Source organism: Stenella coeruleoalba, assembly GCF_951394435.1.
Source record: "Stenella coeruleoalba genome assembly, chromosome: 6".
Classification (NCBI taxonomy): Eukaryota; Metazoa; Chordata; class Mammalia; order Artiodactyla; family Delphinidae; genus Stenella; species Stenella coeruleoalba.
Window position 1 is genome coordinate 81,636,685 of NC_137151.1, and position 14,665 is coordinate 81,651,349.

At 34.7% G+C, this 14,665-nt stretch overlaps 1 long non-coding RNA gene across 2 annotated transcripts in view; it reads left to right on the forward strand.

The window, feature by feature from the left end:
- LOC307188267 overlaps positions 1–14,665 on the forward strand; it is a 283,742-nt gene that overhangs the window by 105,625 nt on the left and 163,452 nt on the right. For both annotated transcript variants that reach the window (XR_013828878.1, XR_013828879.1), the window contains exon 2: positions 131–256. This is a non-coding gene — a long non-coding RNA (uncharacterized lncRNA). The remainder of the gene's footprint in view (positions 1–130; positions 257–14,665) is intronic.

Sequence of the window (14,665 nt, forward strand, 5' to 3'; positions counted from 1 at the left end):
GCAAGTCAATTTAGGGGGACAGTGCTCTACTGCATGTGAGGCACTCTACTCCCATAATCAATGAATTATTTTCCCTTGAATAAAGGACATCAAACTCACTACTGAGTTGTTTTTGTTTTGTCATTTACAGTTTTGGCAATGAGATGGGACCTTAAGAAAGCTGTTGAAGATTCTGGGATGGCTCCTAGATGCAGGTGAAGGTATCCACAGAGCCCTTTTGGTTTGTCGTCTCTTCAGCCTCTCTCTGGGATTTCTGGTAAGCTTCTCTTGGATCAAGTTTTGCTTGTTTTGTGTTCTGAGCTCTTTCAGTTAGTTTGTTCAAATCCTTCTGGGCAGAAAATTGGGGTATGAGAGACTCCATATTTCTCACAGGATGAAAATAGGGGTGTTACAGATTTCAGATTTTCATGGTGAGACTTAGTGGGTAGAACATTTGAGTTTGTGGCTGACCTCAACTTCAAAGTAAGTGCCTTCAGGACGTCCTGCAGACCTCGGGAATTGTGCCCAGGAAGCCAGAAACAGTAAGTGTTTTTGAATTTTAGACATTTATTTCAAGGGAAAATAATGGGTACCCCTCAATCTAAAGAAAGCAGGATGGCAGCCATAAGGGGACCCACAAAGCCTTGAGGTAAGTCCACAGCATAGACCACTGGGGGACTTTGGGAAATAAGACAAGAAATTTAGACTTTTTTGACCAGTGGCACATCAAAATCTACGTCGGCACAAGTCAAACCATTGAAAGCCGTTATAGTGTCTGCCAGCATAAAGAAATCTTCTGAAAAGAATAATAAATTTATTGTGACTGGAAATCTCAGAAGCCAAAGCCACAAAATTGGTGGGCGCCAGTCAAGCATTTAATAGCTGATAGAGCATTTGTCCCCTAACTCTAAGACTCCCATGCTAGGATAAGTTGGTTACAGAATGGGTTAGATCAAACAAAGTCACCCACCAACCTCAAGAATAATTTTGTGCAGTGAGGTACATTGTAAAACACCACAAAATCTCTACCAGCAGCATATCCTTCTTAGTTGTTAATTTAGCTCCAAGAGACTCCAGGCTTAGCTAAAGAATTGGGATCTCAAGTTTCAAAGAATTGAGTGCACCACCTTCCAGCACACCTGACTATTTTATGTCTAAGAACTGTGGTCCTGGAATCTGTAGATATCTATAAAAATGTCAAAATCTTACTAAGACTAGAATTACAAAGGCCATTATGGGGAGTGGCTATTGTTTATAAATTAAAAAATTTCAACAAGAAAAAAACGTTGATTTAAGTATAAATGCTTTGAATCTTTGTTTTCTCTACCCCACACTTGAAGGCAATGCATATAAAAACCCTCAATGAAGTTTGGGTGACTGGAGGAGACAAGATTAGGAGTAATGTTTCATTAAGTTCAGTGCTAAATATGTAGTATCCTGAGATAAATAGTATAGCTATAGTGACTATGATTATGTCAGTCATTTATTAGGCCTTTGCTATATTTCTTAAGTGTCCAAAATGTTTTGTGAATTTGTATGATTTCCTCAACAACCCTGTGAAGATAATTACACATAAAAAAAAATCTTGGAGAGGGACAAAACTTTCTCAGCTCTCTAGTAAGTGGTAGTTCTGAGATTTGAGCTCAGGTTTGTCTGATTCCAAAGCTCTGTGCATTCAGTCTCTATGTTTCCAGCATAAAGTCTCTATAACTTATCAGTGGACAAAAAAAGGAATGTATACTCAGTACTTGATATTACCTAATTTTATCCAGGTCTCTTTTTGCTGCTATATCCTCAGGATAATAATTTGACCTTCTCCTTGAACTTTGATTTCTTTTTGTCATGTATTTTTAGGTTTCTGAATTAACAGGAAAAAATTAGCAACATTTCTCTTATTCACAGTTCTCATTTCGTTCGCATTTCCACTTCTACCACCCATCTCCCTAGGCAATGAAACAAACAAAGGAAAACCTTTTATTTTCAAAAAATTAAAATAAAAAATAAAGGTAAAAATTGAGAAATAAATGAGGATTGCTTTTTCAGATGCTTATGTAACTAAGAAGAAAAGCAAAAACATTGCTTACTTAAATTTTTACATTTATATACCAGCTGCTTGCCTCACTAGGAACCCTCTATGTGATGCTGACCCCAAGGGTCGCACAGGTGAGGGCAAGTGAAACAGCAGTTAACCTTTGATCTTAAGCATCTATCCATTATACATGTCTTTATCTTTGTTTTTTTCTTTCTTTTCTTTATGTGAAGCCATATATGCTGTCAGGATAAAATTATTTCACATGTACACAGTAAACAAAACTACTCCTCTGGTCAAACATTCCTCAGAAGTTTCTTCCAGGGACACTCCAAACCAGACAAAACCTTTTCATGACTTTTCAAAGCATGGTCTCAATATGTTTGCAAGTGATTCATTTTTAAACATTCCTAAAATTTTGCTTGGAAATTATTTGACTCAAGAAATCCCTCTTAAAATTTTAAAAGGAAAAGAAAGAAAGAGAGAGAAAGAAAGAAAAGAAGGAAAGAGAGAAAGGAAGAAAGAAAGAAAGAAAAAAAGCATAGTTATTGGTGTTGAGGGATGTGGCCAGGGCATCTGGAGTCATCAGAAAAGGCTTCTGCAATCTACCCTCAAATTGCAGCAATATTTCTTCATATCCTGGTGAACTATTACTTTGACCCTTGTATACTATTAGAAACCTTTAGCTATTTCAAACCAAAACTGGCAAAAAGAAGTCAAGAAAACAGGAAAGCCATGGTTGCTCTTTCAGAATAGGATAGTGGCCCACATATTTTAGGGTTAAATGAATTTTTTTTAGTGTAGAATAATAAAATCTAAAAACTATTATATGATCAATGAAAGCTTTCAAGTCAGGAGCTTTAAAAATCGCTGTGATGAATCCATAATTTCATCACACAACATACTTTTCCACCCCCAAAATATTTTCACTTTGTATCCAAATTTGTACCTTACTCATCATTCCACCTAATAAAAGAGGGCTTCCTCTGGGAACCATCATGTAATTATGTCACAGAATGAGTACCCTCTCTGTGGTCAGATTACATTTTATTCATATCTGAGGCTGAGGCTGGTAGATAAACCTCTGATGATATTGGATTGACCAAAACATTTGGAACTTTTTGGCCAACCCTAATACTTATGTGTCTCACCTGAAACCACTAGTTTCTATGTCACCCTGGCTACTGTAGTCCAGGCTAATATGCCTTGGTAGACTAATACTTGAAATGACTCCTATTTAATGAGTACCTATTATATGTCAGGCTATGTGTTAAGTGATTTAAGACATTTCTAATTAACCTTAGACATATAGTATTGTCTTTTTAGTATGTATGCAAAAAAAATCAAAACTTGGAAAGGTTAAATAATTTGCCAAGGATACATGGCTATTAAGTGGCAATCCTGGGAGTTCATTCCCAAATCTACAGTATTTCCACTACAACTTATTGTGCACAGAGGTGATTAACAGAATGAAAGAATCACTAGGGGTGGAGCAGATGGAAATGGCCTTATTTCATGCTCCAAATGTTATGGCATTCATTTTTGGTAAATCAATACAGGGCAGTCATTTCTTTTATTACTATCAACTCTTCTAATATTAATACTAGGTTTCTGGCTTGTGTGACTGACAGGACAATATGTTTTGGGAAAATATAGTTCATTCAGTTTAAATATGTTTGAATATATTGAACTCATGGTACTTGTAGGATATCCAGTTTACCTTTTTAATTCAGGGGCAAGGAAATTCTGCAAGTAAGCAACGGCCCCAGGTACAGTGAGGGTACTGTGCCTTTTAACTGTACTCTCTATGTAAACACAGAAATACTACGATGGCCTTTTTTATGTCCTTTTAGTGTCAGAATGAATCACTGTAAAGGGACAAAATCATTTTTCAAAGCTGCCAGCTGGAACCTTAACTGGAAATTCTGCAGGAAGACAATGCCTGTTAATGCTTTCAGTTGTTTATGAGCAAAAACAAAAAATTGCTGGATTATTCATTCTTAAAAGATTATTATTATAACTGTATTGTTTTAGCGGTGTGAAGGTATGTTTCCTATTACTTGTGATTTATAGCTCTACATCCTTATGAATGGTAGCCATTTTCCACAGGCAACTGTGCGATGAAAAGAAAGGATTAAAAGATAGTTGATCCTACATCCATGGAGTAGTTTTTATCTGTGTCGAGACTGCCTTTTTTTTTTTCTTTCTGTAATTATTTTACTCACTTGCTTCTATACTGTTGTGTAATGGACTGATTTTTTCCCAATTATGCTTGGCACTATACAAGGCAATTATCTAGATTACAGAGAATGATTCATTAAGAAAAAGAATGCGAATTTACCACGTTCTATAAACTATCAAAATTTTAAAACAGATACCTGGTTTTTAACTTTTAAGTAAAAGATATCTGGGTATTTATCTTCGACTACTTTTATAATTTACTTTGAAAAAATATATTTAATAGTATTTCTTTAGAGGGTAATAAAAGTGTGAAATAGAGTTGTATTTTTCTGAATTACCAATAGGTAGAGCATAGAATCTATACAGTTCTATAAATTGCCTTTAAACACTGGATTAAACACAAGTAAACAGTTTTTATTATAACTGTATTATAGCATGTACAGAGACTAAATTTTTAATCAGACATTTTAATATATCATATATACACTTTTAAAATGTTAGAGCCTTCTCAACTTTAATGGAAGAACAGTTTTATCCTATTTAAGATAAATTTTTGACCCTTTGTACTCAAAAAATTAACCTGTCCAAATTAAATATTTTTTCCTTTTCTTTCACCACAGCAAATACATATCTAGTCATCAACTTTTCATACTGACTCACAACATGATTTCCTTAACAAGTTCATTTGAAGGTCATTGATGTTTTGCTTTCCAAGTATTTCAATCTCACTGGGTTTTGTACATTGTATCAGACGTTTAGTGTGAGATGATGAAAATATTGCATAAAACTACAGGCAATTTTATATGGCAGAAAATATATGTCATATTAAATACAGTGGTATTATGTTTTCTATACTTTATTCTGTGCATTAAATGTGAAACATTACATTTCAGGTGGTACTATTAAACCACACTTTTAAAAATAGAAAAGCTAGAGAGTGCACACAGTATAAAATACTCAAAATGAAAATGATCTGTGGATGACCTGATTGGGTGACTCTCCCAGTAGCAGAGTGTCTGTGTGTTTTGTAGGACACACCACTTCATTAACATCCTCCTATGCTAAATGAGCTCAGTTCTCCTGAAATTTACCTTCAGGAATTTAAAGCACTTGGTCCTTACATTTTCTGGGTCATAGACTCCTTTAAGTTTCTGACAGTGCCATTTCTGTACATAGACCCCATCTTATGTACAGTGGCAAAGATTCCCAGACCACCTGAAGCCTGTAGACCATCCTGATGCATATTTACGTGCTTGAAGAGGGGAAAGACATCTCCTGGGGTACTTTTAGTTTTTGCCTCCATGCATCACATTTGGGGGCAGCCTCACTATATATATCATACCATGGAAGTCTCAGCTACAAAAGGCAAAAGGGTCTCCGGAAAAATAGAAGTAACTTGAAAGCACTTTCTGCTTCATGGGACTGGTCATATTCAGCCTGCCTCTTCAACTTTTATTTCCCCATGACAATCGTCTGGAAACAAAAATAACTGCCTGTTTACATAACATGTGATAGGCTTTCTAGGTTACGAGATGATAGTTCACTTTTAGTTATACCACCTTCCCTAAACCAAGAGAGTTTTATTTTCATCTTAGAATGAAAAAGGAGAAATGGGAAAGTAAGTGTATTGCCATAAAATAACAAAATAATTTGGTGTTGAATTTAAAAAGACAAATGAGAAAATAACTCTTTTTTGGTATTGCTTAAAAATTTTATTGTAGTGAGAACACTTAAATGAGATCTACCTTCTTAAATTTTTGTGTACTGTACAGTATTGGTGACTAGCTGTACATGTTGTACAGCAGATCTCTAGAGTGTATTCATCTTGCTTAACTGAGACTTTATGCTGTTGATTTAGTAACTTCCCCTTTACCCAAGCACCTGGCAATCACAGTTCCATTCTTTGATCCTATGAATTTGACTATTTTTGAACTGATTTTTAAAACTTCACTCAGCATTGTAATTTAAAATTTTTAAAGCAATATAAGTACATTCTAGAATGATAGGAATAAAGTTATATTAGTAAGATGAGTTCCATTGTTTCTAGCATTGTTTTCATGTAGCCAAATGGCTCAATTTAAATGTCTATCACTCAGTAAGTTATAGAGAGCGAAACTTTGGCTTACAGCTACTTCCCTTAATTAGTTAAAATGATTTTTCTAATGTTAATTAAGGGAACACACTGTGTCAGAGAATGAGATAGTGTTCCAGCCTTCAGAGATTTTACTCTTATACTTATATAAAATATGCATATAATAATAATGACTAAAGTACAGAACTGTAACTGTGCTACCCTCTCATCTTGCTTATGAGACATAACTGTAAAGTGAGGTGGGTTGTTAAATTGGGAAAATAAAAAATAGTAAAGTGTAAAGTGTGCATATGTGGTATATGTTTGGTTTAGTATATGAGCCACTTTATATTTGGAATCATTTATTGATTAAAAAAATCAAGTAGAAGTAGAACTTCAACATATCGTAAAACAGAAAGTGTGAGCCATCAATATATGTCATTTTATATGCCTATTATATGTACCCAGTACTTTCTAGGTTTTTAACTGAGGCTCATAGTTGATCTTCAGAGGATCTGAAAACTTACTGAAATTTTAATAAAAACTGTTGTGTGTCCGTGAAAAATCATTTTTCTGGGAAAAAAATCTTTAGTTTCCATCTGCTTGTAAAAAGTATCTGTGACCCAGAAAAGGTGAGGGGTTATTACATTGTCTGTCCTGATTGTTCAATGTAAATTAAAAAAAAAAATCTAAAACATTGATGTGATCATTCCCAGAGAGTTAACATTAAATAATAATCTAGTCTTTTTTTAAATTGGAATGAAATGTGCAGTATAGAAAGCAAATATTAGCCCATAGCAATACGAAGAGAAAGTTTTCCCATGAACCTAATAACCCAGGAGAAAAAAAGTTTGACTATAAGTTGAAAACGATGAAATTCATTTAAAGTGGTGCTCTCCAATGGAAAGAGCCTCATTAAGAATGAACACAATTTCACAATATTTCATTTCTGTATTTCTATTGGAATTAGATTTTTCTGCCCAGTTTAGTTAATGTTGTGTTAATTTGTAAAGCAACCAGTATCATCTGGGAGGAATTTAAATGTGAAATTGTTGGTGCTGATTAATTAGGTAGAGAGTGTCCTTTATTTGTTAGAGTATTAAAATATAGAAACAAAATTATGTTTTTAAAATGTTGACAGATACTTATGGTTGCCAAATATGTTATAGGATGCCTAGTTAAATTTGAATTTCAGATAAATGATGAATAATTTTTAGTATAGTTATGTTCCAAGTATTGCATGGGACATACTTATACTAAAAACTTATATGCTGTTTATCTAAAATTGAGATTTAATTGTGCATGCTGTATTTTTATTTGCTAAATATAATAACCCTAAATGTATATTAAAACTAAAAATCATTTCAGAGGGAAAAATAAAGAACATTATTGTATTAAATCTTAAAATGAGCAGTATAAGGAAGAAATTCCCTTGAGAGTTAATATTCTCTTATCAAAACATAAAAGTAAATGTTTTATATCTGTCCAAAACAGCAGATTAATATACCCAGTAAAAAGTAACAACAAATTTAAATTTTAAGCAGAGACATATTATTATGTTTGGTAAAGAAAGGATTCAAATTTTATATTTCATAGGACACTGTATCTTTTGCATTATAAAAAGATGCTCTCTAAAAATGAAATCAATTTCAGGATTGAAGTTTCTGTGTCGAGAAATGTTTGTGGTAGGTAGAGTGTAAGAAAAAATGAATAAAATGTTGGAGCTCTGTTAACATTACTAAATATGTGTTATCATGATTATGTTTAAGTTAGTAGCCATAGAACTGTCCTGATATAAAGAAAGGGAGGAAAAATATATTGGAAGAGGAGACTGTTGAAGGGCACTTGAGAATTGAGGGAGAGAGAAGGATAAAGGAGAAAAAGAAAATCTTGACATTGGAAGAGCAAGGGAAAAGGAAACGCAAACTCAAAGAGCAACAAAGAGTTAAATTAGAAAGTTGGATTGAGAATGTTCTATTTGAGAAAGAAGAGAAAATATATTTATAGAATTGCTCAAGGTTGAAGAGCCAGTTGAGAAAGACAGGCAGGAGGGGAGGGGAGGGGAGGCAGCAGTATTCATGCAGATTCCAGATGGGTTGTGTAAGACAGCAACACAATGTGTAATTGCAAATCATACAGTTGAGGATATAGTTGTTAGGAGGTAAGTTTTGAGTGAGTAATGTGATGAGCTGAATGTATGAAACATACATGGCATTAGTTGTTAGCAATAGTTTTAGTAAGAGTATGTGATTATTATGGCCAATTAGTGATTGCTATGTGTGTATACCAAATAAAACTGTTTATTGGATAACATAATATGAGACGTCTAAATTGCATGCTTGGTTTACTCTCTTGCACCTTGTTTGGGTGAAAGAAGGTGTGAGGGAGACACCAACACAATGTGTAATTGCAAATCATACAGTTGAGGATATAGTTGTTAGGAGGTGAGTTTTGAGTGAGTAATGTGATGAGCTGAATGTATGATACATACATGGCGTTAGTTGTTAGCAATAGTTTTAGTAAGAGTATGTGATTATTATGGCCAATTAGTGGTTGCTATGTGTGTATACCAAATAAAACTGTTTATTGGATAACATAATATGAGATGTCTAAATTGAATGCTTGGTTTACTCTCTTGCACCTTGTTTGGGTGAAAGAAGGTGTGAGGGAAGTTCATCCTTTTACACACAGAAGAGGGACCCTATCTAGTGACCCCAGGTCATCACATAGCACATGGAATGAAGAAAAGTTCAATACATATTGGTTGAATGAATGATGAACAAAAAGAAACATCATGGTATTCACAATTATTGCACTGAAGCAACTCCATTTCTTAAGTAATTACAGAGCTTGCCCCTATATTTAAGAGTAGAGGTTAAGCTACCTTGATTTAGTCAGTGAAGAAAATTAGTTTTATAAAAAGAAAAGAAAAAGCCTCTGTTCTCTGGATATCATTTCAAGATTCAATGTCAACATTTATTAATAGACATGGAGATATATAAGCCAAGTATATTTTCAGTATAGCTAAAGTATTTCCCCAAAACAAACTCAATGTTAAAAAAAATATGGTGAACTCTTTAAAATTCTATGTGAAATAAAAGTTGTTGTTGTTGTTTTTTAAATAAAGAACTGACATAATTTAAAAGAGAATGAAACGGGCTTATGGAAAGTCATGCTGAGGTAATTTTAAAGAAAACACAAATCCTTTAGAATAAAAAATTCTTGAAGAGGTCATAATACTTTGAAAACTTTGAGAACAAATACCCCTCCACTCAGGTTCCCAGAACTATCCAGCTGGTTGTAACTCAGCTAGCTGTAATGAATGTTCATTTAAACTAGTTGTTTTTAAAGATATTCTTATTTTTTAGAAGCTATCTTTATTAGTAGTGCCTCAATTATAATTTAACTTATTTATACCTAATACTGATATAAAAAGAAAAAGTAAAATAAGACACAAGGAAATATATTTTTATGTCCTCTAGATGAGGAAATTTTTAAATGTCTGATTATCAAATGTTGGGAGATTGTGGGTGGATCAAAATTGCTGTTGAGAGTCAAAATTTGTTCAACTATTTTCAAAATAATTGAGCACTCTGTTGTAAAAATATCTTTTGGACTCATTCCTAGAAAAACTTTTGTACAAGTACACAGTAAGACATGTGCAAGAATATTTAGCAGCGCGATTTGCAAATGAAAAACACTGGAAGCAAATCAAATGTGCACTGATGAAGGCAGTTAATTTTAAAATTGTAATGTTTTCACAAAATGGAGCACTTGAAAAATAAATGAACTATAGTGTTATGGATGCTGTGGTGTGCCACCAGATTCTCTCATTCAGCATTGAGACACTCATTCTTCCAGGAGTATTGATTGCTGATGGATAATAGCTGTATTTCTCCCAGGCAATCACCCTGGGTCAAAGATGGCTGCCTCTGCAGAGGCAGTTCACACTAAGAGGCTATGAAGGCCTGGCCACCTTCTTTCAATTTGGGACTTTTCTGAAGGGCCACCCTAACTTCAGAGCTTCCCCTGGGTTTAACCAACATCTCTGTTGCAACTACATTGCAGTTCAATGTTTCCCTTACCTAATTCTCCTTTCCTCATCTCTTATAGGTGTGATTCTTGAGAGCACTTCCCAATAAGCCGTTTTCACACAAATTTTTCTCAGTCTATTTTCTAGGAACTTGAACTATGGCAGATGCTATCAAGAGTAGTGTTGGAGACATACTAAAAGGAAATTTTGTAGCTGGATCACTAGTTGGTCAGCTAGCAATAAGGACCTCATACTGATAGTAGATGAATACTTACAACACCAGGCGTGATATAGTGCTAAAATTGTTGTTTCACTGGCTTTGAACAGGAAATAGGGGTAACAGTATATGAAATGTACTACAAATGCAATATCTCAGTATTGGAAAGATTCAGAGGAAGTAGAAATAACAAGAACTATGGAATGAGAAGGCTATTGAGTCAGGGAGAGGTTGGCAGAAATCAGTGCATGGGCGGAAGAATACATTTATCCTTGAAAACTATAACATTGATGAAAGAAATTGACAAAGACACAAATAAATGGAAAGATACCCTGTGTTCTTGGATTGAAAGAATTAATATTGTGAAAATGTTCATACTACTACAAAGTATTCTACAGGTTCAATGCAATCCCTAAAATTCCAGTGACATTTTTCACAGAAATGGAGAAAACGACCCTAAAATTCATATGGAACCACAAAAGACCCCAATAGCCAAAACAATCTTGAGAAAGAACAAAGCAGGAGGCATCACACTTCCTGATTTCAAACTATATTACAAAGCTATAGCATTCAAAACAGTATGGTACCAGTATAAAAAAGACACACAGACCAGTGGAATAGAATAGAGAGCCCAGAAATAAACTCACACATATATGGTCAACTAATCTATGACAAGGATGCCAAGAATGCACAACAGGGAAAGGATAGTCCCTTCAATAAATGGTTCTGGGAAAACTGGATATAAACAGGCAAAAGAAGGAAACTGGATCCTTATACCAAGTGCAAAAATCACCTCAAAACGGATTAAAGGGCTTCCCTGGTGGCGCAGTGGTTGAGAGTCCGCCTGCCGATGCAGGGGACACAGGTTTGTGCCCCAGTCCGGGAAGATCCCACATGCCACGGAGCGGCTGGGCCCATGAGCCATGGCCGCTGAGCCTGCGCGTCCGGAGCCTGTGCCCTGCAACGGGAGGGGCCCTGGCAGTGGGAGGCCCGCGTACCGCAAAAAAAAAAAAAAAAAAAAAAGGATTAAAAACTTAAATGTAAGACTTGAAACTGTGAGCACCTAGAAGAAAATATAGAAATAAAACCCCTTGACATTGGTCTTGGCAATGATTTTTTTGGATATGACACTAAAAGCAAAAGCAAAAATAAACAAGTTGAACTACAGCAAGCTAAAAAGCTTCTAATTCTGCACAGCAAAAGAAACAATCAACAAAATGAAAATGGAAAATGCAGCCTATGGGATGGGAGAAAATATTTGCAGACCATGTATCTGATAAGGGGTTAATATCCAAAATATGTAAGGAAAAAGTAAATAGCAAAAAAGAAAATAACTCAATTAAAAAATGGGCAAAAGACCTGAATAGACATTTTCCTGAAGTAGACTTACAAACGGATGGCCAACAGATACATGAAAATGTGCTCAACATCACTAATCATCAGGAAAATACAAATCAAACCATAATGAGATGTCACCTCAAACCCATTTGAATGGCTTTTCTCAAAAAGACAAGATATTACAAGTGTTGCCGAGGGTATGGGAAGAAAAGGGAGCCATGGTACACTATTAGTGAGAATGAAATTGGTGTAGCCACTTGGGAACACAGTATAGAGGTTCCTCAAAAGAAAAAAAATGGAACTACCAAATGATCCAGCAGTATCAATCTGGGTATATATCCAAAGAAAATGAAATCAGTATCTCACAGAGATATTTGTACTCCCATATTCATTGCAGCATTATTCACAATAGCCAAAATATGGATGTCCTTTGATGTATGAATTCATAAAGAAAGTGTGGTATATATGGAATCTAAATAAGTCAAACTCATAGAACTAGAGAGTAGAATAGTGGTTACTAGGGGCTGGGGAGTGGGGAAAATGAGGAGATGTTTACCAAAGGGTAAAAACTTTCAGTTGTAAGATGAATAAGTCCTGAGGATCTAATAGTAAGGTGACTATGGTTAATAATACTGTATTGTATAATTGAAATTTGCTAAGAGAGTAGATCATGTGTTCTCACCACACCAAAGGAGTGAAAATAAATGTGTGAATTAACTTGATTGTGGTAATCATTTCACAACTTATACATTTATCAATCAATCATGTTGTACATCTTAAATATGTATAAATTTTATTTGTCAACTATACCTCAACAAAGCTGGAAAAAAATTTTAAATACATTTACAGTCTTGCCCCAAGACTATTTTAAATTTCTCTATCCTCTGTCAGATATAGTCTGGAAGAAACTGGACATTCTGTAAAACATCATGTTGGCCCATTATACAGACATAATGATGTTGATTATCATGTTTATCCATACATGGCAAGGACTTTGGTTAAGACACTTGCATGCAAGAGAGTGGGATGTAAGCCTTATGAAGATGCAAGGGGATGTAAGCCTTATGAAGATGCTAGGGGCTGCTACGACACTAAAATTTGGTGGTGGGGGGTCGGTGTCCAGTGGTCTGGAGGATTCAAGGCCATTCTGGAAGAAAGGACACTTCTTTAAATTCTTTGAGTCACTCCTCTGGGATACCAGTGAGCCTCTTTTCCCGGGGTACTCTTCTAAAAGAAAGGTTAATACTGATAGAAAACCACAACACCACTTCTGGAGTGTCCTGGTTAAAACAGATAACCTGAATCTAATCACAAGTAAATAGGCAACAAACCCAGAGTTCTACAAAACAACTGACTTATACACTTGAGAAACATCAAGGTTACAAGACACAAGGATACAGTGAAATGTACAGATTGAAGGAGGGTAAGTAGACATGACGGCTAAGTGCAACATGTGATTCTGCACTGGATCATGACCTGTAGGTCCGTAAGTTTAGTATCCCCCCCACACTTTTTTTTTTTTTTTTTTTTTTGCTATAGAGGACATTATTGGAACTATTGCCAAAATTGACTAAACCTGTGGATTGATGGTGGTATATCAATCTTGGTTTCCTGATTTTGATGTACTCTGGTTATGTAAGAAAGTATCCTTGTCTTTTAGGAAATGCATACTGAACTTTTTTTAAAAAAACTGAGGGATAATTTATATGTGACGTTATATTTCAGGTATATAACATAATGATTTGATATTTGTGTATATTACAAAATGATCATCACAACAAGTCTAATTACCACTGGTCACCATACATAGCTACAGAAAACCTTTTTTTTCCTATGATGAGAGCTTTTAAGATCTACTCTTCTAGCAACTTTCAAATATACAATGCAGTGTTATTAAATATAGTCACCATGCTGTGCATTACATCCCCATGACTTATTTTATAACTGAAAGTGTGTACCTTTCGACTTCCTTCACCCATTTTACCCACTCGTCAGCCCCCACCTTTGGCAACCACCAGTGTATTCTCAGTATCTGTGAACTCAGCAGTTTTTTTGCTTGTTTGTTTTTCATATTTTTTAGATTCCACATATAAGTGTTCCACATACAGTGTTTGTCTTTCTCCATATGACTTACTTCACCAAGCATATTACTGTCCAGGTCCATCCATGTTGTTGCAAATGGCAAAATTTCATTCTTTTTTATGGCTGAGTAATATTCCATTATATATATCAATCAAATCTTCTTTATCCATTCATCTGTTGATGGACACTTAGGTTGCTTCCATATCTTGACTATTGTAAATAATGCTGCAATGAACATGGGGTTGCAGAATCTTTTTGAGTTAGTGTTTTTGTATTCTTTGAGTAAAACCTAGAAATGAAATTGCTGGATCACATGGTAGTTCTATTTTTAATTTTTTTGAAGACCCTCCACTCTTTTCCATAATGGCCACACCAATTTACACTCCCACCAACAGTGGGCAGGCGTTCTCTTTTCTTCACATCCTCTGATGATTAGTGACATTGAGCATCTTTTCATGAACCTGTTGGCCATCTGTCCAACTTCTTTAGAAAAATGTCTATTCATATCTTCTGTCCATTTTCATACTGAAAATTTTAGCAGTAATAAAGCATCAAGTCTGCAACTTATGCTCCAGTGGTTTATAAAATATATATATTATATATATAAATAATATGTAATGCATAATTGAATACCATTATATATTATAATAAGCATATAAAAGGAGAGAGAGAGGGAGGAGGAAATCAAATATTTTAAATGTTAATGACTGGAGAATTGTGTAATGGTAAATGGGA